Here is a 27973-nt window from a genome sequence, read left to right as displayed (position 1 = left end):
CAAAGTCAACATAGGTTGATATTGTAGATTTGGGCGTGAGATGATGACAGCGCTTCTTTTGGTCCTAACGGCTGAACCCTTGTTGCAAAGGGAGCCCTCAGTCTCTCCAATTCAAAATACTAATCCTTCACAGCATGGATCCTTAATTAAAACAAACACGCTTTGAAGGCTCGTGCTCCACTCTAGGGGCCAACCCATTCCGGGGAGTCCTTTCCTGCTCAAAGGAAAGGGAACTCTCCCCGGGGTAGCTGGCCAGCCTATCTCTTAGTACCTGTTGACACATGTTGATCCGCTGTTCACATGGCACCCTGCTTCACATCGCCACGCTTTGAAGGCTCGTGCTCCACTCTAGGGGCCAACCCATTCCGGGGAGCCCTTTCCTGCGCAAAGGAAAGGGAACTCTCCCTGGGGCCAGCCTGTTTTGCCCCTATCAAAACCACAGGGACCTGACTACCTCAGCTCTGCCAGCCTGTCTTGCCCCTATCAAAACCATATGGACCAGACTACCTCCGCTCTGCCAGCCTATCTTGCCCCTATCAGCTTTTTGCCACTGTGCCTTGCTGCCATACACCAGATGACTCACTCAACTCCTTGTGGTGTTCTTGCCACTATCATGGTTCCTCAGTGTGTTGGTGCTAGTCTTTCTGCTTGCTATGTTCCCCCTTCATTGTGCCTTAGGATGTTGATGCCACTTGTCTTGCCACTTTGCCTGTCGTGCTGCCTTCGAGGGTTCATGCATCTGTTATCGGTGCTCTCTTTTGAAGTTGTGGTGTGTTTTTGACACTCTCGCTGCTGCTTTGCACCTCTGTTAAAGCACTCTTGCCACTCCTGGTACCCGTTTGCCCCTTTAAAGTGCCTTAGGCTATTCATGCCACTTTGGTGCCACGTTGCCACAGTCTAAGTATCTTGGAGCTCTTTTCTCATTCTGATGATTGCTCCCCAGAAGTTTCATCAGAATTGATAAGAAAACTCCAATTCTGCAGCCAAAAATAGGCTGCAAATACTTCCCCCATTGACTTTAATGGGAAATTGGAAAACGAAAAAACTAATCAACGATTTGGTTTTCCCCCTATGAAATGAATGCAATGGATTTGGGTTCCAGCGAAACGAATCCCGAATCGAAACAAATTTTTTCCTTCTGCACATCCCTAATATTTTCAGACTGCATGGACCCCCAGAATATGTTGTAAGTGATTGAGGGACGTGGTATCTGCAGAAACTTGAATATAGCTTTGGATTTCTCCTCAGCCTACTATCTCGTCAAATAGCCAAATGGAAAGAGTAAACCAAATTCTCCAGAGTTTTTTCATCGTTTATATCTCAGCCCAACAAAATGATTGGACTCAATTACATCCTGGGGACCATTGTGCTATAACCACGGCAGGATTTAAGATGATGTGCCCAGAGGCACAAAGGTTAGGGTATGGGGTTCACTCCTTCCCTTCTTCCTGGGAAGCAGAGAGCAGCAGGGGGAGTCCCAGTTTTTGGACATCTTAAGAATTTGGCACCCAAGGAATGTGCCTATGTTACCTATGTCTAAATCCGGCCCTGGCTATAATAATCATGTTGGTGAGTCACCTGGGTCCTACCTGCTTCATAGAGTTTTGGCAGGCACCCTAGTTACCTCTGCCTCTCCAACTATCCTCACAGTCTCCAGCAGCAGAACAATTCTCATGCAATCTGCAGGAAATCTGGAAGAAGACCCAAACCCTTTTTGCAAGAGCTACCAAGTGTTATAAATACCATGTTGACAAGAAGTGCAGGCCGGCTCCCCAATTCCTTCGAGGAGATAAAGTGTGGCTTAGTATGAGATGCAGTCATCTCAAAGTATCCTCCATTTAATTCACACCCTCATTTATTGAACCTTACCAAGTACTGAGGCAAATCAATCCAGTAACCTGTCAACTCAAGTTGCCTCCATCTCTCTGCATCCATAGCACCTTTCATGTTTCACTACATAAACCCTTGATTCTTAGCAGTATTACTAAGAAGACTCCCAAGTCTAACACCATTACAATCAATTCTGATATCTTGATTCCAAATTTATCAGGGGCAACCTCCATTACTTAATTTATTTAATTGACTGGAAAGGTTATGATCCAGAACAAAGGACATGGGAACCAGCATCCAACCTTCATGCTCTGAGAGTGGTCAAGAAATTCCATCAACTCTTCCTCCGCAAGTCCAGGTTAGGTAGCCCTGGGGAGGGGCTTAAGGCGGAGTTCTATAATGGCACTTACCTCCTCAGTGGCACCTTCTGGCTGCAGGCTCCTCCAACATAGTTCTGGCACCGTGCTGCATCCAGTGGCTCTGACTAGGAGGTAGACTGCAATCTCTTAGCCTTACTGTGGCGCTGGCCGGTGATATAATCTCTGCCTTGAGCTATAAGGAAAGTTCAGTGCACCTAGCCAGTGCTTCGGCAACAGGCCCTCTTGTGAATTCCTTGCCTAGGTGTTGTCATTGTTCTCTATCCTGATTCTTGTTCCTGCTTCTCTGCCTGCCTGTTTGTTGTGTTTCTGCCTCTGTTCCATACCTTGCCTGCTTCCCACCTTGCTCTGCTCCTGTTTCCTTGCCTGCCCTGGTTTCTGCCTGTCCTGCTTTTCCTCCACTTTGGACTGACTTCTCGTTGTTGACCGGACCTGACATTTGACACTGCTTTGCTTTCTGCCTGCCCTGACCTCACCTGGTCTCCTCATCTCTAGTTGAACTCTGCCAGCCCTGACCATAGCCTGCTGTCCATCTTTGCCTAGTTGCTTGCTGTCCTTACCATAGCCAATAACTCGTCAGCTGCCACCTACCAGAGCTTAGTCCGTACTTGCACGAACTAAGCTGCGTCAATAAACAGCGATCCAAGGGCTCACCATATTGAAATGTGACCCTACCCTGTGTAGATGGTGATGATAATATTTTTTATATGTAATCAATACATATAACCAAGGGTGAAATAGAAGTCACCCTTTGAAGTTAATATTGAAAAGTCCACTGAGTGGGTAAGATAACCATGTAAATTTACCCTGGTTATCTTTGGCTAGATATTCCACAGCACTTACCTTTCTAAAATTACAGATGAGCGTCCAACTAACCCTATCTGCCCAAATTCTATGCAGATAGATTCAAATGGCTATTTGTTTACCCATGCAAATTAGCTGGGTAAAGCTAGTTATAATTTAAAAGCCTGTCCCATGAATGCCCCGATCTGATCCCTTTCTTATTTGGCTAAATTTGTGCAGGTAGTGACTATACATACACACACAGATTTAACCAGGTAAAAGGAGTAAATTTTACACAATCTCTTTTCCCAGGGAAAAAATAGCCTATATATATATATATATATATATATATATACGGTATATATTTATTTATTTTGGATCATTGAGTGCTCAAAGGAAATCCAGTGGTTTTTTTTGTTATCATTGTGAGTGAGAGTATTCATGTTCTTAATATTAGCAAATCTTTACAAATTTATGATAATTGTTTCTGTTGATTAATCATATTTAAGCCCAGCTGTTCACTATTAACCTTTGAATTAGGTTTTTTATGTTCGTTATGGATTGTCTGAATCATGTTTTTACTGTATGAGAATCTGAAATAGTTTTTTTCATGTTCTTTTTGTATCACAAGGTTTGAAATCATCAAACTCTTTTTCTTCTCTGCATATAAGCATTCATTATGTTTACATTTTGCTGAGGTGTGTAATGTGAACACATAAGTGTGTTAATATATAATAATAAAGCAAAGTCAACTTACAGGTAAAATATGCATGTTCATTTATGAACATCTTTAAATTCTGAATAGCATGGGTAAGTGAATAATGCCCTAGGACACCAGAAGCATACGTGCTGACAATTTATGTGCATTTAGTAGGCCTGCTTATTCTGCTATCAACGTTAACTTGACATCTGCCATGTTACATATTACTAAGGTTACCTTGGAGATGAAGAGCACCTTCTTAAAAAAATACATACATTTGTTGATGGTTACAATACATCTTCTTTTGTTTGTCAGTTCAAAATGTCAAGACTGACAAGATGATTTAAGAAAACTTGAATACCTCTTCCAACTCTCAATCTGATATTCTGCTGTTTGCTAACTTACTTAATGAAGATGATTAATCTTTTATTTTGGTAATTATATTATTGTGAATAAATGTTTAGTTATTTTATGATATTATTACATTTGTCCTAGTAAGTAAAAAGAGCACAGTCTTCCAAGAGACAAAGAGGCAGTAATATACAGAAAATGAAACAATAGAAATATATACTGCACCGCTACATATACACAAAACAGCTAGCCTGCCATATAAGACCCCACAATTAAATTGAGATCCAAAAGTGCTAAATAAGAAAAAATAGAAAGTGTAACAATAATAATGCACTGAGATGATAAACATTAAGGGGTGCATTTTCAGTGAATATAACTAACTCTGGATTTTGGTTGCTAGATCCCATGGGGGAAAATCTTTCTCTCTACCTTGTGAAACTAGGCAACTAATTTTAGCTGCTGAAAAAGTAGATGGCTCAGACACTATGCACAAAAGGCAGACTTAAATCTAGGCAGCCAGATTTAGATGAATTTTCAGCTGTGACTTTGTTCATCTGAAAAATAACCTAAAATTACCAGTTTTAATCTGTGATCTTCGGTGCTCGAAGGGCAGCTGAAAATTGCCTCCTAAACAAATAATAACACCATAGGAAAAATCTGTACAGAAAATTACAAAGGCACCTCTATTCTAACAATTTAGTGGAGGTGTTTGATTGGGTTGGACACTCCTGGGAGGCCATTACAGTGTGAGTTTACAAATCCTTTAAGCTGGTCAGAATCATAAAAAATATACTTTGGTATTTTAAATAGCACTCTGTACTTGGCAGAAAACCATAAGAAAAAAATAGCTCTCAGTTTCAACACCTCAGCCCTTGTACTTGACAATTTATTTCTTTATGCTTGATTAGGTCTAGAAACAACTGAAAACATACCAATTTTTAAAGACAAAAATTATCTAGATTTTTGTTGAAAAAAGCCTTTGAGGGTAAGATCCCTCTTCGTTGAGAACATAAATTCAAAGGACAGCTAAGCTTTAGCAGGGGATATAGACAGAAAACACTGATAAATTAAAGACTGCATGAGCCATAATAATTTTTTTAAATGTTCTTTTTATCTGATATACAAAATTAAATCAATAATTTCTTGACAGAGTAAATTACTGAGAAGTATGCTTACACAGTTGCAAAAAATTAAAGAAGGAAAAACAGCAGCAGCATAATTCTCAAAATTCCTGTCCACAGTAAGAGGGGAGGAAATCAAGTAGCAACAGAGTAAAAGGAAATATTAAACTGTAAGAATATAACATGACTTAATAGGGATGGCATTATTATCTTATCATAAGTCCTAGGCTATGTTCTTGCCAATCGATCAGATGTTACTATAACAGAACTTGCCTCCCTGTGTTTTGAGAAATTATTTGTAATTATAATGCGTCAAAGTAGGTAAAATGGATGCCATGAAATTTTACAAAGCATTCCCCACTGCCCCCCAGGAGACTGCCTCTGCATCACCAAAACCCCCTTGCACTTCTTCAAATCAGGAAATATGCGGAGGTCTCTTGGCCATAACAAAGAAAGTTATTTACAATGAAAGAAACTCCTCAATTGCTGAGTAATTTCTCCTCTTTTGTTTCCTCGGGCAGTGCAGATACATCCACACTATCTGAGAAAATTAAAGTATTCTGATTGCTCCTAGCAACTTCTTCTGACCATTTAAAGGAAGGCAGATTATACCCCATAGCTCTAGGAGACATCACAGGAAATTTTAATATTTTTTATATAATTTTTTTTAAACATATCCGATGGGGAGCACTCAGAGCCTTAGGAAAATTAAGAGTAAGCAAGATTTTCCATCTAACAGCATTCTCTGAGCTTTCTATCTTTTATTTTATTTTTATTAAGATATTTATTACCTACCTATCATCCATTCAGATCAAAGGTCTGTCAAGTCCAGTATCTTGTTTCCAACAGTGGCCAATCCAGGTGACAAGTACCTGGCAGGATCCCAGATGATAGATAGATTCCATTCTGCTTATCCCAGGGATAAGCAATGGATTCCTGCAATTAATAATGGTTTATGGACTTTTCCTCCAGGAACTTGTCCAAACCTTTTTTAAATACAGTTTCACTAAAGTTTTTAACCACATCATAGGAGAATCGTTCTATCCCCTTTATCATTTTGGTTGCCCTTCTCTGAACCTTTTCTAATTCTGCTATATCTTTTTTGAAATAATAAAAAAATGTAATATAAATGTATAGATCACGATCATAAATAAACAATAATGAGAACAATAATCAAATTTCCATAACCTGAAGTAGTATTTATGACACTTAAAGCTTCCCAAGTCAGATATGATTCAGCCTTAAGATAAGCCAGCAAACCATTCCATAATGCTAAGCCTGCCACCATAAAGGTTCATTTCTGTATATTATAGAAACAGCCTAGGAATTATGTTAAGATAATAATGCCATCCTATTAAGTCATGTGATATACCTGCAACTTAATACTTCCTTTTATTCTGGTGCTACTTGATTTCCTCCCCTCTTACTGTGGACAGGAATTTTGAGAATTATGCTGCTGCTGTTTTTTTCTTCTTTTATTTTTTGCAACTGTGTAAGCATGCTTTTCAGTAATTGATTCTGTCAAGAAATTCTTGATTTAATTTGTAAACCAGATAAAAAGAACATTTAAAAAATTATTATGGCTCATGCAGTGTTTAATTTATTAAAGTGTTTTCTGTTTATATCCCTTGCTAAAGCTTAGCTGTTTGTTGAATTTATGTTCTTAATGAAGAGGGATCTTACCCTCAAAGGCTTTTTTCAACAAAAATCTAAATCATTTTTGTCTTTAAAAATTGATATGTTTTCAGATGTTTCTAGGCCTCCTCAAGCATGAAGAAATACATTGTCAAGTACAAGGGCTGAGGTGTTGGAACTGAGAGATAAAGTTCCTAGATGGAGTAAATGACAATTTTATAGAGCAATTGGTTCAGGAACCAGCGAGAGAGGGAACAATTTTAGATCTATTTCTCAGTGGAATGCAGGATTTGGTGAAAGAGTTAACGGTGGTGGGGCCGCTTGGCAATAGTGATCAATGTAAATAGTTTAAATGTAAACCGATGTGATATGTAAAATTGAACACCGCTATATAAAAGTAAGTAAATAAATAAATAAAATAAATAATATGATGAAATTTGAATTAATGACTGGAAGGGGGACAGTAAGTAAATACATGGCTCTAGCACTAAACTTTCAAAAGGGAAAGTTTGATAAAATGAGAAAAATAGTTTAAAAAAACCCTGAAAGGTGGAACTACAAAGGTAAAGAGTGTGCAACAGGCATGGACATTATTAAAAAATATCATAGAAGCATAGTCCAGATGTATTCCATGCATTTAGAAAGGTGGAAGGAATGTCAAATGATTACAGGCATGACAAAAAAATGAGGTGAAAGAGGCTATTTTAGCCAAAAGATCTTCATTCAAAAATTGGAAGAAGGATCCATCAGCAGAAAATAGGATAAAGCATAAGCATTGACAAGTTAAATGTAAGACATTGATAAGACAGGCTAAGAGAGAATTTGAAAAGAAGTTGGCCTTAGAGGCAAAAACTAATAACAAAAACTTTAAAAAAATATATATCCAAAGCAGAAAGCCTGCGAGGGAGTTGGTTGGACCATTAGATGATTAGGGAGTTAAAGGGGCACTTAGGGAAGATAAGGCCATTGCAGAAAGACAAAACAAATTCTTTGCTTCGGTGTTTACTGAAGAGGATGTTGAGGAAATACCCATTCCAGAGATGTATTTCAAGTGTGACGATTCATATGAAATGAACCAAATCATGGTGAACCTGGAAGATGTGGTAGGCCAGATTGACAAACTGAAGAGTAGTAATTCATCTGGACCAGATGGTATACACCCCAGGGTTCTGAAAGAACTAAAAAATGAAATTTCAGACCTATAACCTATCTTTAAAATCTTTCATTGTCCCTGAAGACTGGAAGTTGGCCAATATAACCCTGATATTTTAAAAGGGCTCCAGTGGTGATTAGGGAAACTATGAACTAGTAAGCCTGACTTCACTGCTGGAAAAAATCATGGAAACTGTTATAAAGAATAAAATCACAAAACATTTAGATAGACATTGTTTAACGGAACACAGCTAGCATGTATTTACTCAAGTCTTGTCTCACAAATCTCCTACATTTTTTTGAAAGGGTGAATAAACATGTGGAGAGAGTTGAACCGATAGGTGTGATGTATTTGGATTTTCAGAAGGCGTTCAATGGGGGACAAGGTGGCCGCCTCCTGAGAAGCATGCTGAAAGAGCTATCTCCGATCTCTTTCTTTTCTATTCCCCTTGAAATGCCTCATACTAAAAGAAAGGCAAAATTAAGGGACAATATTTCTTCTTCTCCCTTACTGGAGTGTCATCAGCCTCGGACAGAGAGCTTTTTCACGGCTCCACCAACAATGCTGCTTGAAGTGGGGGCTGCTGCAAATGCTGACGCGGAGCAGGTATCAGCGCTGCTGGCTAAAGGAGTGTCGTTGAGCCCCGGCATACCTATAACTCCTTCCCCAACGTATTCTGCCTCACCGTTTGGAGAGGCAGTTCAGCATTGGCATCTGGATGAGGGTTCCAGGACACTGCAGATGGGAGATCCCGAGCTGGAGGGCCCTGGAGGAGATGGTGTGGCACCTTCAATGTTGGAGCCTGTGGGTCCTATCCAGGCCATGGGCCTTGTTGCTGCAGTGGGCCCCTCTGTATCTCGGAAGGACTCTATCATCCCTTTGGGAGCAGGTGATATGGATTTCAAGGTATGTTCACTTTCTAAAACACCATTAATAAAACCTCCCGTGATTACTTTGGACTCATTATGGAGTGTCTTGGTTTCTTTGGAATCTACGATGTCTACTTTAACTAACATTGCTCTTGACACTAACCATCGGATTTGGCTATAGAGAATACTGTTTTTACTCTTGGAGCAAAATTGGAACAGTTGGAATTTTGTATAACAACTATGGAGAGTTTGCAACATAGTTTAGTTCAAGCTGAACTGGTACATTTAAAAAAATTGGAGAATGTGGAAAATGCTCTCAGAACTTTGAACTTACAAATCCTTAATTTTCCATATATCAAACTGATTCCACCACAAGAGTTATTTAAGTCCTACGTTACTCAAGTCTTGAAAATACCATCAGATGCTAAGCCAGTTATATAAAAAATGGGGGTTTTTTTGCCTTTAAATGAGGATGGTGTATCAGATAATCACCTGATTTATCTCTAAATTTGGCAAATATTTAGGAATTGTCCCAAGAAACTTGTATCTAAGAGAGAAACTTTGTTGGTTTCATTTACCTTTATTTCAGAAAAAAATGCTGTTGTTCCACTGTCAAAAAAATGTGGATGTACCTCAATATTGCAAGAATTACTTAAGATTATAGAAGAAATTTTCTTAATATGAGATCTGAGGTGTTGTTATGGGGCAGTTAAGTTCATGCTGAAATATCCCTGTAAACCTTTGCTGAAATATTTGAATTCAAACTATATGTGTACAATTCTGGTTGCCACATCTCAAAAAAGATATAGTTGCGATGGAGAAGGTACAGAGAAGGGCAACCAAAATGATAAAGGTGATGGAACAGCTCCCCTATGAGGAAAGGTTGAAGAGGTTAGGGCTGTTCAGCTTGGAGAAGAGATGGCTGAGGGGGGATATGATAGAGGTCTTTAAGATCATCATAGGTCTTGAACGAATAGATGTGAATCAGTTATTTACATTTTCGGATAATAGAAGGACTAGGGGGCATTCCATGAAGTTAGCAGTAGCACATTTAAGACTAACTGGAGAAAGTTGTTTTTTTACTCAATGCACAATTAAGCTCTGGAATTTGTTGCCAGAAGATGTGGTTAGTGCAGTTAGTGTAGCTGGGTTCAAAAAAGGTTTGGATAAGTTATTGGAGGAGAAGTCCATTAACTGCTATTAATAAAGTTGACTTAGGGAATAGCCACTGCTATTAATTGCATCAGTAGCATGGGATCTTCTTTGTGTTTGAGTACTTGCCAGGTTCTTGTGGCCTGGTTTGGCCTCTTTTGGAAACAGGATGCTGGGCTTGATGGACCATTGGTCTGACCCAGAATGGCAATTTCTTATGTTCTTATGTGTTTTTTGAGCCTTTACAATTGCGAGCGTTCCTTGATTCCCATGCCTGAGGAACTCCCTTTTTAGGTTTAAGTGCTTAATATAATTTGGTGGAATATTGCTTGTGATTTGTTTTTTTCTTTTCCTTTTCTTGGTAACAATCGCTCTTCTTACACTTGTTCCCCACCTTTTCCTTTATGTGGAGAATACAACATGTAAAAGTGGCTATATATCACCTGAATTGTATCTTTGTCTATGTCTGTTTTATCTCCTTGTTTCTGTACAAGAGGATTCTTGTGTTTATGAGTACAATTTAATTAAAAAAAAAGGCATTTGACAAAGTCCCTCATGAGAGGCTTCTAAGAAAACTAAAAAGTTATGAGTTAGTGTTATGGTTTTGACTGTAGTTGTGAACCCCGGGCCGAGGTGAGGGATGTCACCGCCCACAGGAAAGAGCCCCGTGCGCCTCAGCATCGGTGGGCGTGGTCTCAGCGAGATAGAACACAGCTGTGAGAGAGACTTTATTAAGGGAAAAAGAATATGTATAATCCGAGGAGTGGGAAATGCAACAAACACAGGCTTGGATTTATCAAAATGCACTAAATATCGCATGTGATAGGAAAAGGGGTGTGTTTTATGGTAATAGGCAGTTTATCGCAATTTGCACTAATACCTATGTGAAGCACTATCTTAGCGCAAATTGTGATACATTTTTCACACTTTACAATACGTGCCAGAATTGTATTTCCTACAGGGCCCTCCTGAGAGAGAGAGAGAGAGAGAGACTGAGAGAGAGAGAGAGAGAGAGAGACTGGCCATAAAGCCCTCACATTAGTTAGGTATTTATATCTCTATGGGAGGCTCATCTAGTAACTTGAGGTGAGGTTTAGGTATTAGTGTAGGGGTTAGGGGCCACTTTGACATTCAAAGTGAGACGTACGAACAGAACGGTGCTCTGTTGTGAAGATTTGATGACCTTCGGAGTGAGGAAACTCACCCAAAGATGAGATTTGTGCAATGTTCTCTCAACCTAGCTCTCTCTTTCTCTCTCTCTCTCTTTCTCTCCCCCCCCCCCCCCCGCCCTGGAGGTCCCTTATAGCTAGGCTGGCTCTCCAGTCCTGCCCCAATATCCTCCCCTTTCTCTCATTTGCATCGCACCAAATGTTACGCGTTATGTTTTTTTCGCATGCGTTAAAGGCTTTTTTTGCATGCAAAAATGCCTTAATGCATGCGAAAACGTCATATAGCACTTTGATAAATGGCTCCTACAGTTCTTGACTATTGAGAAGATCTGGTTAGTGGCCCGCAGTGCGGTGTACACCAGGAGATTCCTGCAAGCTGTTGAAGATACTTCTAAGTGCAGATCTGGTAGTGGCCTGTAGCGCGGGGTACACCGAGGAAGCTGTAAGGTAGGTGTGACGGAGGCAGAGGTCTGTGATACAGGAACCAAGCCATAGATCTTGTGTCGGTGAAGCAATACCCTGAGGAACAGGGTGAGTAGAGTAGAGATACTGAAGAGTGGTAGTGTTCCGAGGAACGGGATACACCGTGGAGACTTCAGCAATGTTGAAGAAGATGAGGAAGGTACTCACACAAGGAAGTTCCAGCAGAGATTCCCAAGAATTGGGTCAGCATAAGTTCAAGGCAGAAAGGCCCTCCGAGGAGCGGATAGCCAGGATGCAGAAGAGCCCCACGTGGAGCGGGTACTCAGAGTGTCCGAATGCCACGAGGAGAATCTGGAACAGAAGATCCGAGTTAGAGCAGATTTAACAACGAACGGATTCCTTGCTAACTCGTCTTAACAATGGGCCAGTCAGTTTAAGTACACTTAGCGGGCTGACATCATCGGGAGGGGACTCCCCCGAGGTTCCCACCATGACGTATACATAAGGAGGCCCTGCGCGTGCATGCACGCTTATGTGATGCTGGAAGTAAGATGGCAGTTGGCATCTTCTGTAAATGATACTTGCTTAAACTCACTCCAGCATCCAAAGATTATATTATCTGACATAACATCAAGATTTACAGACAGGGGAAATGAGAACTAATATTAGTGATTTTGTCTTTAAAAAAGATAGCCAATTGATTACAGCTAAGCATACAAGGAGGATAAATTTAAAAAGTGGGTGCATGCCCATATACGCATATGCAAAAATGTTCCGCTATTTTATAACTTGTGCATATATGATGTACATAGGTATGTACATACATACCTGTATGCCAGAACATGTGCTTGCTTGTAAAAACCACACAAATACATTTTTGCAGTTATCTGGATAAGTTCCAAATTATCCGGCTAAGTAGTGGCACTTATCTGGATAAGTTCCAATTTATCTGGCTAAGTGGCGGCAAAACCACCATTTAGCTGAATAAATCTTAAAACACTACGTATCTGGCTAAGTCAGATAGCCGGATAAGTCTAAAAAGTGCTTTTTATCCAGCTAAATCAGATAGTCGGATAAGTATCACTTTTTAGACTTATCCGGCTATCTGACTTAGCTGATTTAGTGGTGTTTTAAGATTTGTCCAGCTAAGTGGAGGGTTTGCCACCATTTAGCTGGATAAATCGAAACAAATCTGGATAAGTACAGCAAAGCCACTATATATCCAGATGTGTGGAGAGAACTTTTACACATGTAAATCGGGTTTTACCCATGTGAATTGAGAGATTTTCTAACTTGCGGTGGCAATGAAATTACCAGTTTTACCAATTAGTATAGGAGTTCGCCTATTCCATCTGCAGGTCATTGTGACCCTCCTGACTCTTCAAGCTTTGGGTGAAATTGTATCCCCCATTTCACCCATACCCCCACCCAATATTTCACTTAGAAGACATTTATGATCACTTACTCCAGATACTGTATTAAGCAGAAGTAAATAATTACAAGTAAGATGCCAAATATACATGCATAAATTGCTTATAAAATAGCAACTTACACATGTAAATGTTGGCCTCACCTTAGAATGCCCCTGATCTTCCCCTTTTCTACATGTACAAATATACTCTTGGACCCTGCTTTATGCATCTATGTTAAAGCTTCTAAAATAGCATATACTCACATACTTGCTATTTTACACACATAACTGCTAATTTATACGGAAAAAACGTTTGAAAAATCACCTTTTAGAGCAGTGGACCCACAAGCCGTATTATTGTACAGTTGCACAAGTCATTTAATTCTATTAAATAGCATATAGTCATAGGATATATTACTTGCCATTAAAGGTTTTGCATGTAATATTAAATTATCTTTAATGAGGGCAGAGTCTGTTGCCTGAAGATAAATTTTCCTGAGTTCTACAGCCACACCTTAAATTCCAGTGGCATACCGAGAGGGAGGAGGGAAAAGCCTCTGATGCCAGGCTGGCGGGAGGGGGGGAGGGGAGCTCCAAACAAACAATCCAGAAGAAAGCTGGAGGAGCAGCGGTTGAGTGGTGCCTAACCCTTTGCTCCCCACTGCTGTGGCTTCTCTATAACAGTGCTTGCATGAAGAGAACATTTAAAATCACAGGCAGCATTTCCTCTTGCTAGTCTCATGTGATCAGCAAAAGAAAGTTCTGCCATAATTATAGAAAGTGCTTGCAGTGCAAGCATTATAAACAGAGAAGCCTCACAGCAGTGGGGAGAAGAGGGGTAGGCTCCTATTGCCTTTTTAAACTAAGTGAGATTGGAGTTGAGTCCGAGGCGGAAAATTGAGGGAAGTTGCTGGGGGAGAACAGGGGAAACAGATGCTACTAGATGGGTAGGAGAGGCAGGGGATAGCTCTGGGAGAGGTGCCAGATGATGAGGAAGGAAGGAAGAGATAGATTCTGTGGAAGGATGGGGAGAGGAAGAGACAGATTCTGTGAGAGGGAAGTTAGAGGACAGATTCTGTGGAGGTGGAAATTGGGGATAGATGCTGGTAAAGAAGGAGAGGAAGGGGGAATGGATGCTTGGGAAGGGGAGAAGGAGGCAGAAGGTTGGATACTGGAGACATGGGGTGGAGGAGAACAGGGATTCTGATATTGTTGATAGGGATTGGCTGGGAGAGTAGAAGAACACAGAGAGACTCAGAGATTGGTTGGTGATTGGGGACTCACATCTTGGGTGGAGATTGAGAAGGGTGGGAGAGTATTGACTAGGGGATTAGGTAGCAAGACACTGGAGACTGAATTTGAGAGGGAACTCAGAAGTTAGAATGACTATGGGGATTAAGTGATTGGGTAAAGGAATGAGTAGAGTTATGAGACAGAGTGAAGAAAGATGGGGAGATGTTGTGAAGGATCTGGATGGGCTAGAAGGCAATAGAAAAAGACAGGGACCTCTGGAGTAGGTGAGAAACAAAGGTATGTCAACAAGCAGGGAGGCACAGGATTGTACCTCTTGAGTCAGGATGCAGTCCAGATGTGGTCGTGGGCCCTGTCCCACAGGATGGTACTCAGGGGCATGTATCTGGCCAGGACAGAGAATGTGGTAGTGGACAGGCTGAGTCAAGCCTTCAGACCACACGAGTGGTCTCTGGACCAGGAGGTAGGGAATCGGATATTCCACCTCTGGGGGAGCCTGGAACAGGAAAGTGCCTCAGATCTGTTCCTTGCACAGGACAGACGGCAAATGAGCTTCAAATGCCCGCCTTGGGGCACAGGTCTTCTTTATGCGTATCCTCCGATTCCCTTAGTGGCAAAGACTCTTGAAGCTTCGTGAGGACAGAGTAACTATGATTCTCATAGCTCCTCATTGGCTGAGACAGGTCTGGTTTCCACTCCTTTGGGAGTTGTCCATCCAGAGACCAATCAGTCTGGGGACTTCCCCAGATATCTGTTGTGAACGTGGACCCTTGGGCTGGCTAGAGTGTATGGTGGACCCACTGAAGGAATGCCTGCAGCAGTACTCGTAGCTGGGAGGTGGATCAGGACCAGGAGACCAGACAGAATCTTCACCTATACAAGCCCTCATTCCCCGCAGGTTGAGCCCTGCCTGCGCATAACAAAAGGAGATGCAATCTGCTATCTAACTGGACAGTGTCTGTTTGGCAATGGCAACACTGAACCTATTAAGAACATAAGAACATAAGAAAATGCCATACTGGGTCAGACCAAGGGTCCATCAAGCCCAGCATCCTGTTTCCAACAGTGGCCAATCCAGGCCATAAGAACCTGGCAAGTACCCAAAAACTAAGTCTATTCCATGTTACCATTGCTAATGGCAGTGGCTATTCTCTAAGTGAAATTAATAGCAGGTAATGGACTTCTCCTCCAAGAACTTATCCAATCCTTTTTTAAACACAGCTATACTAACTGCACTAACTACATCATGGCATCATCTATTGCTCCAGGAAATGTCTTGGTCTACCCACTAAATATACAGAAAACATGCAGAATAATTCCATTTCATTACTTGTGGCATAACAATAAAATCCATTTGTAATCTAACAAAAGGTCTCCAGGAGGCATTTAAGTGCAGTAACCTAAAGACCTTTTCCTATATTATGGACTGTGCATGTACTACACTGTTTTTTTTTTTAGAAAACTCAAAAACAATATCACTTCCCCCCTCCCTCTTGTGTGCATGGAAAATTGAAGGAGTTAGGCAATCAAGGGAAGGAATATAGAAACATGGAACATATAGAAACATAGAAATGATGGCAGAAGAAGACCAAACAGCCCATCCAGTCTGCCCAGCAAGCTTTCACACTTTTTTTTTCCTCATACTTATCTGTTACTCTTGGCCCTTAGTAACCTTTTGGTTCTATTTCCCTTCCACCCCCGCCATTAATGTAGAGAGCAGTGCTGGAACTGCATCTAAGTGAAGTATCAGGCTTAATTGATTCGGGGTAGTAACCGCCGTAACAAGCAAGCTACTCCCATGCTTATTTGTTTACCCAAACTATGTAATTCAGTCCTTGTTGTTGTTGTCTGAATATAAACCATCTTTTCTTCATTACCCCCTGCCATTGAAGCAGAGAGTTACGCTGGATATGCATAAATGTTTGGTAAAAGGGGCCACTGGACATTCTTTGGGACCCCATACAAGGGACTGCACACAATGTTAATGCTTTTATCTGCAGAAATGTTTGGAGAATATCTCAGCACAGCAATCTCTGAAATAAAATCATACATTATAATAATGGTTCCAAAGTGATATAGTGTTCTTAAAAGAATCTAAGGCCCCATTGAAGCAGCAAAAACTCACATAAGATGCATTGACATCACTCCCTTTCTCTTATAAGAAAAAGAAAACTAAAATTGAGCATGCTCAGAAAGTCTGTTAATAATAACAAGGGATGTTTCTTTAAAAAATTATTCTAGCCAATTTGGCTTATGTTGTCTCATCTTAAGGAAAAGAAGTGATAATAAATTTGGGTTGGCCAAAGGGAGTGTCTCTGCAAAAAGCAGAAGTTAAAACTGATACATTAAAAAATGCAGAATAAGACACTTTGGATCTTTTCAAAAAGACTACAAAATGAGAGATAAAATCTTGATTGTTTTTGTAAATACTTAGTACACTTAATTATGTGGTTTTTGCTAACAGCTTCTAAAAAAATGTGGTTATCCTGATTAATTTGCTAGATGAGGAATGTATATATCTGTTTTCTGGCTGTTGAAAAATCCATTCTCTTTTCCTTTTTCTGACATTTATAGTGTTTTTTTTAAATTTAGAAAGCTTGTAAAGTTTTTCTTATAAAAGAGGATGCTGTTAGTCAATTGCTTAAATTATAAAGAAAATAAAATAGTCAGTGCTTCATTATGCAGTTTGTCCAGAACAGGAATCTATTTCCTGAATGTCTTTTCCGATTAACCAATATTTAAATGTATCACAGAAGCATTAGAAACTGAAATTATTTTGCAACCGCACTGGGCTTTCTTTCTGAACAGTACAGGTGTAATATGTGGCTTTCACAGAGGTTAACTGTTATCTATTGAAAACAGAGCTTTGCACGCTGGCAAACAGAACCCCCCTTTTTCACTTCCAGCACCAAACTGACAGTTGCTACTCTTTTTATCTCTGAGCTTTTTTTGTTGCGGAAGTGGACCCCTTGGATCAAGGTGAGGTTGCCACAATCCACAGGGAGGAGCCTAATAGGAACTTCACCAATACCAGCTCTCATTCCACTTAGGTTGAGCCCTTGGGTGCTTTGGCTGGCTGGGCTTAGGCGTGGGCCTCTGGGGAGAGGTGGATCCATCATGAGTGAAGGGGAGAAGTACAGGCAGTGGTCAGGGTAGGCGGCAGACAGCAGAGAATGGTACAGGCTGAGGTCAAGAGTAGGCGGAGTTCATGCAGTTTCGAGGTCCGAGCAGAGGTCTGGGCAGGCAGAGTTCTAGGAAGATGATTAGCAGGCAGTGAGTGGTTGAAGGGCAGGCAGAGGGCAAGCAGCATCAAAGAACAAATTGAAGTCAAGCTAGGAATCCAACCAAAGAACAGTCAAGAGTCCAAACAGAAGTTAAAGCCAGGAGTTCAATCCGAGGTGCAAGGCAAAGTGGAACAACAGGACAGGCTGGATGCAGAAGACAGATGAGGGACCATGAAGACAAAACCCAGGAAAAGACCAGATTTGCAGAAACAGACACAGGATCTCAGACGACACACGGCGGAACTAGGAACACGTAGACATCCAGGACTGCAGAGGCAAACCGCTACTCCAAGGAGTCACCCTATTGGTGAGGCATCTGAAGGAAGTCCGGTCAGGCCTTATATACTGGAGGCCCCATGAATTCATCAGAGGGTGCCACGGTGGACTTTCCCCGTGGGCCCGTTAAATGCTGGAGAGCTGGGCGCGTGTGCCTAGGGATGGCCCAATCAGCTGTCATTGATGTCCCCAGCTTGGCCTGTTGGACCCGCTTAGGCATGACGGCCTGCCACGTCCTTGTTCATGGGCCTTCCCTGGTGTTGGTGGGTCTCCACCATGGTTCGGAGCTGAAAGTAAGAGCAGCTGGTTGCAGTTCCATCTCACGACCAGCCAAAAGCAACATTTTTCTGATTGACTCAGGAAAAATGTCTAAAGTTGTTTTAAACAAACATATTTTCTTATGGTTTGTAAGGAAATCTGATGAATATGTATATCCTGAGGTCAATACAAGCTTCAACATTTAGCAAGGAGCACATTGCTGATACACATTTTCTATCAGAGTTACTAAGTGCACTAGGAAAGCCTAGGCATTTCAAATAAAGCTCCAAATCGGGGAGTAGTGCTTCACATCTAAAGCAATCTCTGTTTGACCTTCACAGAGGGTAGTCCACTCAGATTTGCCCCAGATCTTAAATATCAGCTTGCGCAGTTCATTCATTTCTGGTTTTAGCCTTGTTTATAGTCTTCTAATTTTTCGAATATAGAACATTATTTTCTTAAGGTGTTTGATATTTGGGTGGCTATATTGCTACCATAAAAATGTATTAGTGTTTGGCAGGAGTTCTAGAATCAAAATATCCAGCATCTCCTGTATTGAAAACCTACTGCAACATTCACTCCCTAACGTATACTGAGCCTGATATGGAGGGTCTGGTAATGCGAGGGAAGAGGTCCTTGGCAAGCTGAGAGAAAACTTTCCCTATGAAAACATATCCCATGTAGTGGATCTTTGCATCCCAGCCTCATAAGCTAGATCATAGAAACATAGAAACATAGAAATGACGGCAGAAGAAGACCGAATGGCCCATCCAGTCTGCCCAGCAAGCCTCACACATTTTTTCTCTCATTCTTATCTGTTACTCTTAGCTCCTTGTTCTATTCCCCTTCCAGTGATGGAGCTGCATGCAAGTGAAATATCTAGCTTGATTAGTTAGGGGTAGGAGGGGCAGTAACCGCCGCGATAAGCAAGCTACACCCATGCTTATTTGTTTTACCTAGACTATGTTGTACAGCTCTTGTTGGTTTTTTTTTTCTTCTCCCCTGCTGTAGAAGCAGAGAGCCATGCTGGATATGCATTGAAAGTGAAGTATTATCATCTTGAATATTTTCCGATTGGGGATTAGGACAAGAGGAAACAATGACTGGATATAAAGGTATATCGGGGATGGTTGTGCTATGGATACCAGAGACACCTCTGATGATACTGGAGTCAAATGCAAGCCCTTTTTCCCCTCTCATCTCTTTTGAGTTGCAGATACCAGAAACAGGGACATACCCATTCTCACTGTCTATAACTGAAAATCCAGGCTGACAATTTTTAAGACTTCACTGCACTTCCTCTTTTGATTCAAGCAATGCTTTTTGAGATTTCCCCAAAGAATCTTTTAGACTGGATTTGACAGATTTATCCTTCCTAAATGAAACTTCATGCTACCTGTGCTGATAGGCTAAGCATTCTCCTGCACTAAATTTTTCTCTCTCTTTCAAAACCTTCTCCAGATATACAATTTTATCCCAATCAAAGGTTCCCTCAAGGGGAAACTGCATTTGCCCATCATCTTTAGTACAAGAATGCCATTTCTTCAAATAAGTAACATTAGTGGTTTTCCATTGCTAAGCAGGCTGAATTTGCCATGCTGTCTGGGGACGTCATCCGACGGTGCACCATGTGGAGCTCTCTCTCCAAGAATTCAGAGCTTTGCTGTGTTGCATCTGTGCAGCAGTTCCCATGTGAAAAGTGCGGTCAGTCGTTCCTCAGTTCTGTTTTTTACGGGCTTCACACGGACATGTTGAAGCCCCTCTCTACTATTTATTCTCCTTAGTAGGCACTTTTTTTCACACAAGCAATCCCCCCAAAAAACACTTTTCAATGCTACAAGATGTCCAAAATGCCGGGCTTTAAGTACTGTCAGTCTGGACATATTATGTCTGTCACTGACAGCCATTTTATTGTTATCTTTGCTTGGGCCTGGATCATGACCTGGCCTCATGCCGCAACTGCAGTCACATGTTGCCCAGAGCATAGCGCCAAAGGGCCTGAAAAATCGTGGCATTGAGAGAGAGGGACAGAGGATTCCCAGTGTCTGACAGTTATGCTCTGTCTCCAAAATACTCCTCTCATTGTTCTGATGCTGTGAAGTCAATTAGTGCGTCGAAGCAGAAGCACGCAACGCAGAAGGCTTCTACAATGCAAACCACATCGTCATATAGGAAACATTCCTAGCCAACTTCTTTGAAGTGTCCCCAAGAGCCAAATTTACAGGTTAGTGACCAGACTCCAGCACCAAAAAGGAGGAGGGAGGATCCTTCGACCCCTCCTCAACAATTCAGGCATTTGGATCTGATCCTGGATACCTTGTCTGCCCAACTGTGGTCATTTCCTTCCAGGCCTTACTCTCTAAACTCGGCTTCCTCATCCCTGCAGGCTGTCCAGCAGGTTTACTCTGATCTCCTTGTTCCATCTGGACACAAACAGTCCACTTTTCAGGAAGAGTTGTCTCTGACAGGCAAATGAACAATCCTGGAGCCATTGCCTAGGGCCCTATTACCAACTGGTTTCAGACATTTTGTTGGCAGCTATTCACCCACACAGCACACAACCAATCTCACCAGTTACAGTCATCCCATAAGAGGTCTCCTCCAGCGTCTCCAACAAGCCAATCTAATCAGGCTATGCAACAGATTTTGATGATTATCAGAAATCTATTTCATCCTTGAATCCTCACATACCACCACCTAGCTTCCACAACACAATACTATAGTTGATTGCCAAGAAAATCAGAGGAATCTCCATTGACTGAGTTCTGTTCCACATCCCTCGGAAGATCTGCCTGCTCCGTGGCAGGACCCATCAGATGAACCTGTGCTTCTCGACTTTCCATCTTTGGACCACCAAGGGGATTATTCCCCAGTTCATTCTCCCTCCAGTTCTATGGGCATCCCATCGGACCCTCCAGAGGCACTGCCTCCAGCGGATCTCTCATATTCTTGCTTCTTGGAGAAGTTGGGTGAAACACTGAAAGTGGAAGTCTGAAAGATTTCTGATTCTTGGTCAGAGGTATTCAGGATCCTGAAAATTATGGATGTACCATCTGAACCCTTGGCATTACCTTCCCATGCTATTCTGGACTCTGTTCTGTCTAAATCATGGGGATCTCCATTCTCCAACCTCCTGGTGGCAAGGGAGTTGGACTTGAAGTTCCAGCTTCAAAGATCTCCAACCTATGGGGTAGTACATTTGCCCCATGGGTCTGTGGTCATGGAATCCACTCTAAAGAAGGCAAAGCTGCACTCTAATGCTCCTCCGTGTAAAGATCACAAGATCCTGGATTACTTTAGGAAGAAAGTCTTCCAGAGTGCCATATTAACTTCCAGGATCCAGCAACATCAATTCTACATGGGGCAATACCTGAGTCAATGTTTGCAGCAGCTGAAGCCCTTCATCTCCTTGAAGACAGGTGAGCAAATATCTCCGCAACCTTTCTATGATCTTGAGGAAGGTATACATCACTTACTCAGAGCTGTCTATGAATCATTCGAGATGTCTTCCTAAACATCAGCAATATCTGTTGCAGCAAGCTGCATAGCCTGGTTGTGTGCCAGTAGCATACGTAAGAATGTTCCTTTAAAGCTGGCAGACTTGTCATGTTTAGGAGATAACGTCTTCGGGGATAAGCTGAGAGAGAAGGTCTCCCAAATTAAGGAGCAGAATGTGGCAGTGCAGTCTCTGTCAACATTGCTGGAGACTCAAGGAACTTCGAAGTGTTTCTATCCCCAATACCAGAAGTACTATCAACATAAGCCATATAAGCAGTTTCCTTATCCTATGCAAACATACCAGCAGCAGCGGGTCCAATTGCAACTGGCGCAGTCTAGGAGTTGTCAATGGGAACATACACAGAAGAAACAAGTGGAACCATCTATGTACAAACCTCCACAGGTTTTTGAGCAAGGAACAGCCATAGCCCGTCCCTCTAGTTGGGGGAAGAATGTTCCACTATTACTCAGAATGGGAGCGAATAATATCCAACCAGTGGGTACTCAGTATTATTCATCAGGGATATTGTTTGGATTTCAAGAACTATCCCAAAGTCTTTCATCTTACCGCTATCCCACGAGATCAATCAAAGACCCTACAGTTGGGACAAGAAGTTCAGAGATTACTACAACAGAACACCATCAGCATGGTACCTTTTATGGTTAAGCAATGTTTGGGTGGATTCTTGGGTACTGTGGCAGATGACTGCACCCATGGGAAGGAGCCCCATGAGGCGCCACAGTACTGGGCTAAACGCAGACACACAAACACAGAGTTTAGTTCTTTTATTAAACAGCTTGTAGTGTACCACCAGAGGTGGCAGTAGTGAGATAGTCTGGAAGTAGCAGTCTCAGGACCCTCAGCAGAGGGGACCCTTCTCACCCCGTTGATATAGGGGAATTCCAGTGCAGGTTTCCCAGCAAGGTAGTACTGTGGATGAGATAGACTGAGAGATTACTCACTAGGTGGTTGCTGTTGGTATGCGATTCCACCAGGTTGAAGAAGTTTGGTAGCGGCACCGAGGCAAGGAGAGCAGGCCCTCGAGGAGCGAGTACCTGATCCCTGTAAGGCACCTGAAATAAAGCAGAGGGCCCCCGAGGAGCGGGTACCCAGGTTAGCAATACCCCGAAGGGCAGAGAGAGAGCTTCCAGCAGCAGCACGGAAGCGGCAGAGTAGCTTAGAACCGGCCGAAACCAATCCTTTGCTAACTCAATGAGCTAGCAACAAAGTACAGGCTAAATACCCGGATGGCGTGATGTCAGTAGAGGGGAACACCCCCGAGGTTAGCGCCATAGCTGGAATAAAGACGAGGGTGGCACGTGCACGCGCACCCTAGTAGGACCTTAGGAGGAACATGGCGGGAGGCAGCACCATAGCCGTTCTGTGGATGCTGGAGAGGGCGACTAGCAGACGCGACAGTAGCCATTTTCCCAAGGTAAGCGGGAGGAGCCGTGAACAAGGTGAGGCAAACGTGGCAAAGCCGTCTAGGACCGACGGACGCAACACTTAGTATGGCTAAAACATTTTTCATTTCAGCCAAACTCCAAGATTCATTGAACCATCCAAGGGATTTTTCCAAATTGCTAAGCAGTTCTTGAAAAACTGTAATATGGAGGTCTACCTGATTTATTCTGAAATCTTAGCCGATTATTTTTCCATTAAAATAGACCTGTGAAAACTATTCTAATTCTCACTGATGCACTTTTCATAGGGTAACCAGTTCTGATATGGTAGCAATGTTGTCATTAAAATCTTTAACCTCTCCATTGAACCTTTATCTATTTTGGATCATTTCTAGCTTGAAGCAAATCTTTGTTGAACCTATAGTTAATGCCTCCCTATCAGAGGGTTTGTTTACAGCAACACTAAAGCAGCCCCTCATTGGATGTTCCTGATTCAGCTAACTATTGGCTGAATCAGGAACATGATTAGCAAAAATCATGGGAAAAAAATGTGTTTTACATCATTTACAATAGTTTTTAGACAAATATACCAATATGATTTCAGGGTGGGACATAGCACTGAAGCCTTATTGGTCTCTGTGACTAATTTTCTTCTTTACAAACTAGATAATGATGGATTAGTAGTTCTTATTCTGCTTGATGTGTCGGCAGCATTTGACACTTTATTATAGGCTATTGCTGAGCCAACTTGAGTCATTTAGAGTGGGGGTGGGGTTGTTTTGCAATGGTTTGGATCCTTTCTATTTGGTCGATCACAAATGAGATCAGGTGATAATCTTTCCTATTTGAAAGAAATAACCTCAGGCATTTCCCAGGGTTCATTGTTGTCAATTGTCCTTTTTAATATCTGTCTGCACCATAGTATCATTTGGTATTTAATAGAAAATCTACACAGTTCGTATCCAGCCTTATTCACCATTTCCCCAAGCCACCTCAACATCTGCCAACAGAATGAATCCCAGAGATTGAGAGATGGATGTATGACAAGCCACCTCTTAATAAAAAAAAAATTGAAGTTCTTTATGTGAGCTGCAGCACTGTTCCCAATGAATTGTTTTGTCTCCAGCTGAATAACTATGTTTATCCATTTTTATCTGAGATTTAGGGTTTGTTATCCACTCTCTTTTAGGCCTCAAATTAATGCCGCGCTGAAGTCTGCATTTTACAATTTATAATTACTCCTTATTTGAAAAAACTTCCTTGGCTCCCAGTTGATTTTGGGGTACAGTTTAAATTGCTGGCACTGATTTATAAAAAAAAATTAATTACAGAGTAATATGCAAAGTTTTTTTTGTTTTTATGATTTGTTTGTTGTAACATTTTGTTATTTAAATGTTCATTTGTACTTTTTTTTCAATTTAATCTTTATTGAATTTTCATTTAAAATTATTTAAACAAAAAATATCAGGATGTAATACCGATGTTATTACATTTCAAATAAATCACCATACTATTTAACATCTTCATTACATAACCCATAATTGGGGGAGCTTTACTATAATCAAGTTAAATAAAAGAAACAATAGAGATTGAGAGAGAGAGAAAATACTTTTTCTATTGGTCATCATTACTACTTCCTACTACATTCTTATCCACCAAAAAAATCTCCAACTGTAAGGGGTCAGAGAAACTGTATTTATTACCTTGATAGTTCACTAAACATAAACAGGGATACTTTAAAAAGAAACTTGCTCCTATAGCAAGTAACTTGACTTTCAAGGAAAGGAAATGTCTCCTCTTTGCCTGAGTGGCACTGGAGACATCAGGAAAAATTAAGATTCTCTGACCACAGAAGTTCAAATCTTTATGTTTTAGGAAAACCCTAAACAATTTCTCTTTGTCAGCTTCCATTAAAAAAGACACAAAGTTGCCCTCACATGAATAATATCAATTGACTCCTCGAGGAAGGTCGAGACCCCTATAGTGGGGGACTCAGTACTTTCCTCTTCATCAATTTTATTAGGGAAATAAAAAAAATTTGAAATTGCTGGAATCTCACTCTCTTCATATTGCATTACTTCCTTTAAGTATTTTTTAAACATTTCAAATGGCGACTACAACCTGGTCTTAGGGAAGTTAATTAAATGCAAATTCTTGTATCTCATTATATTTTCCAAATTTTCTAACTCTCTATGGATAGAAATACTACCTCTAATATGAGCAGATTCAGTATTTTCTAACAATTTAATCTTAGATGTAATTTTTCCCATATCTTCTTTTAAAGCATTTACTTCCTTTATTTGTTGCTCTATCTGTGTTTTATTTGAATTTACAACTGCTGACAAAGACTCTTTCAATTGTAAGACATTATTATTAACACTTGACATCAATTTCCATAAATCTTGCATGGTTATGGCCGGTGGTAGGTGTCCACCTTCACAGAGTAGAAGGATGAAGGGCATCCATCTCCCAATTAAAAAAAGAAAAGAAAAAAAGAAAAAAAAACAGGGATGGGTTCATGGGCTTATAGGTATTACCAATTATTAGGCTTTTCAATATTTGATGATAGTTAATGTGACTTTCAAGGCATTCTTCACTTTCGGTGCATGTCCGGCATGACTCCTTGCTTCAATGACAGGGGAAAAGAAAAACTGATACTTCACACATTTCCAGCATTGCCCTCTGCTTCATGGCAGAGAGCTATGCTGCCGCTTACCCAACTAATCAAACTTAATATTTCACTTGGAAGCAGCTCCAGCACTGCTCTCTACATTAATGGTGGGGGTGAAAAGGGAATTAGAACATAAGGTTACTAAGAGCCAAGAGAAACAGTTAAGTATGAGAACAAATGTGTGAAGCTTGCTGGGCAGACTGGATGGACCGGTTGGTCTTCTTCTGCCGTCATTTCTATGTTATATTGTCAGGGGGGTTAATTGGCCATTGCTCAGGCCTCTTCAACCCCCCAGCAACATGACCTTTAATAGATAGTTGTTCACTTATCTTTATTCCTCCTGAAGCTGTAAAGCCACTTCCTACGGACTGACTATCAGCTTCTAGTTGTAAAAAGTCTTCCGGTATCGATGCCTTAGGTTGTGGAGGAGATGATGGTCCGTCACCAGGACTCAGGGAAGCTGAAAATTGCTCTTCTTTATTGTCCTCAGCTGGTGAATCGATCTGTTTAACCACGTGATCGTCCATAGGGCCCCTCGTTGTTATCGATGATATTGTAAAACTTTTAATTTTTCGTTTCTCCCCATAGAAATTTGGGGATGAATAGACAAGAAAGTTCACCAAATATTCACTCAGAAGCACCTGTTCCTCCAAGTGCCAAACTGTCCGGACTGCTCCGGACCAAGCCGCGCGCCCCTTTGGAGCGCGCGGCTTAGGTGTGCCGTCGGTGACGGCGCGCCGTCTGCTGCTTGGTTTTTAAAGGCAGGCACTGTTGGATGATGTCACTTTACCCCGCCTCCTCTCGGGTTCTCAGCTGTTCCTCCGGTGCGATTTTACAAGGGGCAGTCCCCTCACAGTTCTCGGTTCATTTGGGTGCGTCTCTCTCTCCTTCTCACACCGCTCCCCCTCATTTGTATTTTTTATGTTATGTTTTAATTATTTTGTTTTATGTTATATGTTTTATTATTGATTTTATGGATGTAATCTTGGAAACCACTGAGAAATTCTGATTGGTGGTATATAAATATTCAATACATAAATAAATAAATGAATGTAGCACTGCAAGATGATGGAGCCACATACCTGAAGGAGGTCCTACATATATATCTTCCTCCTTGATCGTTACACTCAACAAAGAAATACCTACTTATGGTCCCCTCCTTTAAAAACTGCTGATTTCAAATTACTCATAAGCAACCTTTTCAGTAGCTGTAGTGATCAGCAGACCATGGACCTATCCTGTGGCCTGTTGCTCTTATCTCCAGCCCAGACCCAATCAAGTGTGCTCCCGGACTTCCTGTGCGGGCACAGTCGGTTGTGGCATCTGTCTCCAGGCCCCCGCTGCATGTCGCCGGCACTGGGTTGTCCTTCCTGCATATGGCAGGAGTTCACGCTGTGCGACTCTTGCAGGCTACCCTCTTCCTATGTGGCGGGATGCTGCTGAAGCTGTGGAGCCCAGCCCCTCTTAGAACGTGCACGCGCTGACAGCACTGCCTTTATTGGGCCAGGGGGTGGTGCTTCCCGATGATGTCATCAGCTGTGCCCTATAAAGGACTGAGGCCTTCACTCCTCTAGTACTTCGGCAATAGGTCATCTTGTCTGAGAAGTGCTTTGCTACGTCCTGCTTCCTGTCTTTTGTTCCTGTCTTCCATTCCTGTTGTGTGTTGCTCTTGTGTCTCCATGTCATGCTCCTGGATTCCTGGCAGTCTGGTTGTTCTGCATCTTCATTTTCATGGTCAGTTCTCCCTTGTCTGTCTTCAGCATCTCGGCTTGCCTCCGTGCTCCTCTACCCACTCTCCTCCCTGTATTGGACTTGTGGCTTGACCTCGGACTGGACCTTGACGCTGCTTAACTTCTGCCTGCCCTGACCACCTGCCTGTACTCTAACTCTGACTAAACACTACCTGCCCTGACCTTCTGCCTGAATCTCATTACTGACTGGATTCAGCCTGCCTTTAACCTATGCCTGTTCCTGACTCTGTTGCCTGCTGCCTGCCCAACCTGACTCCCTCTTCATCACTGGCCTGTAACGTTCACTATTCTTTAGATCTTCATCTCCACAAGGGCCTGTGCTTAAGTCCAGCCGGCCCCGGCACACAAGGGCTCAATCTAAGGGGAATGAGGGCTGGTATTGGTGAAGCTCCAGTTGGCCCCTACTCCAGCCAACTCCGCAGGGCTCCTTCTTGCAGGCAGCGACAACTCCATCTCGGCTCAAGGTCCAATTCCACTACAGATTGCCAAGACCATGGACCCGGTGGAGAGAGCTGCCCTTCAGGCCATTTCGGGTTTGGCCCACAAGATCCAGAAACAACAGCACTTCCTGGAGGTCTTGGCAGCCTCCATTGAATGTCTCAACTC

General features: G+C 41.8%; 1 protein-coding gene across 1 annotated transcript in view; it reads left to right on the top strand.

The window, feature by feature from the left end:
- Positions 1-27973, top strand: part of SFXN5 (sideroflexin 5) — a 932409-nt gene that overhangs the window by 233955 nt on the left and 670481 nt on the right. The gene's annotated exons all lie outside the window — the stretch shown is intronic.

This window comes from Rhinatrema bivittatum, chromosome 1 (assembly GCF_901001135.1).
Source record: "Rhinatrema bivittatum chromosome 1, aRhiBiv1.1, whole genome shotgun sequence".
Lineage (NCBI taxonomy): Eukaryota > Metazoa > Chordata > Amphibia > Gymnophiona > Rhinatrematidae > Rhinatrema > Rhinatrema bivittatum.
This window is presented reverse-complemented; position numbering and strand designations above follow the sequence as displayed.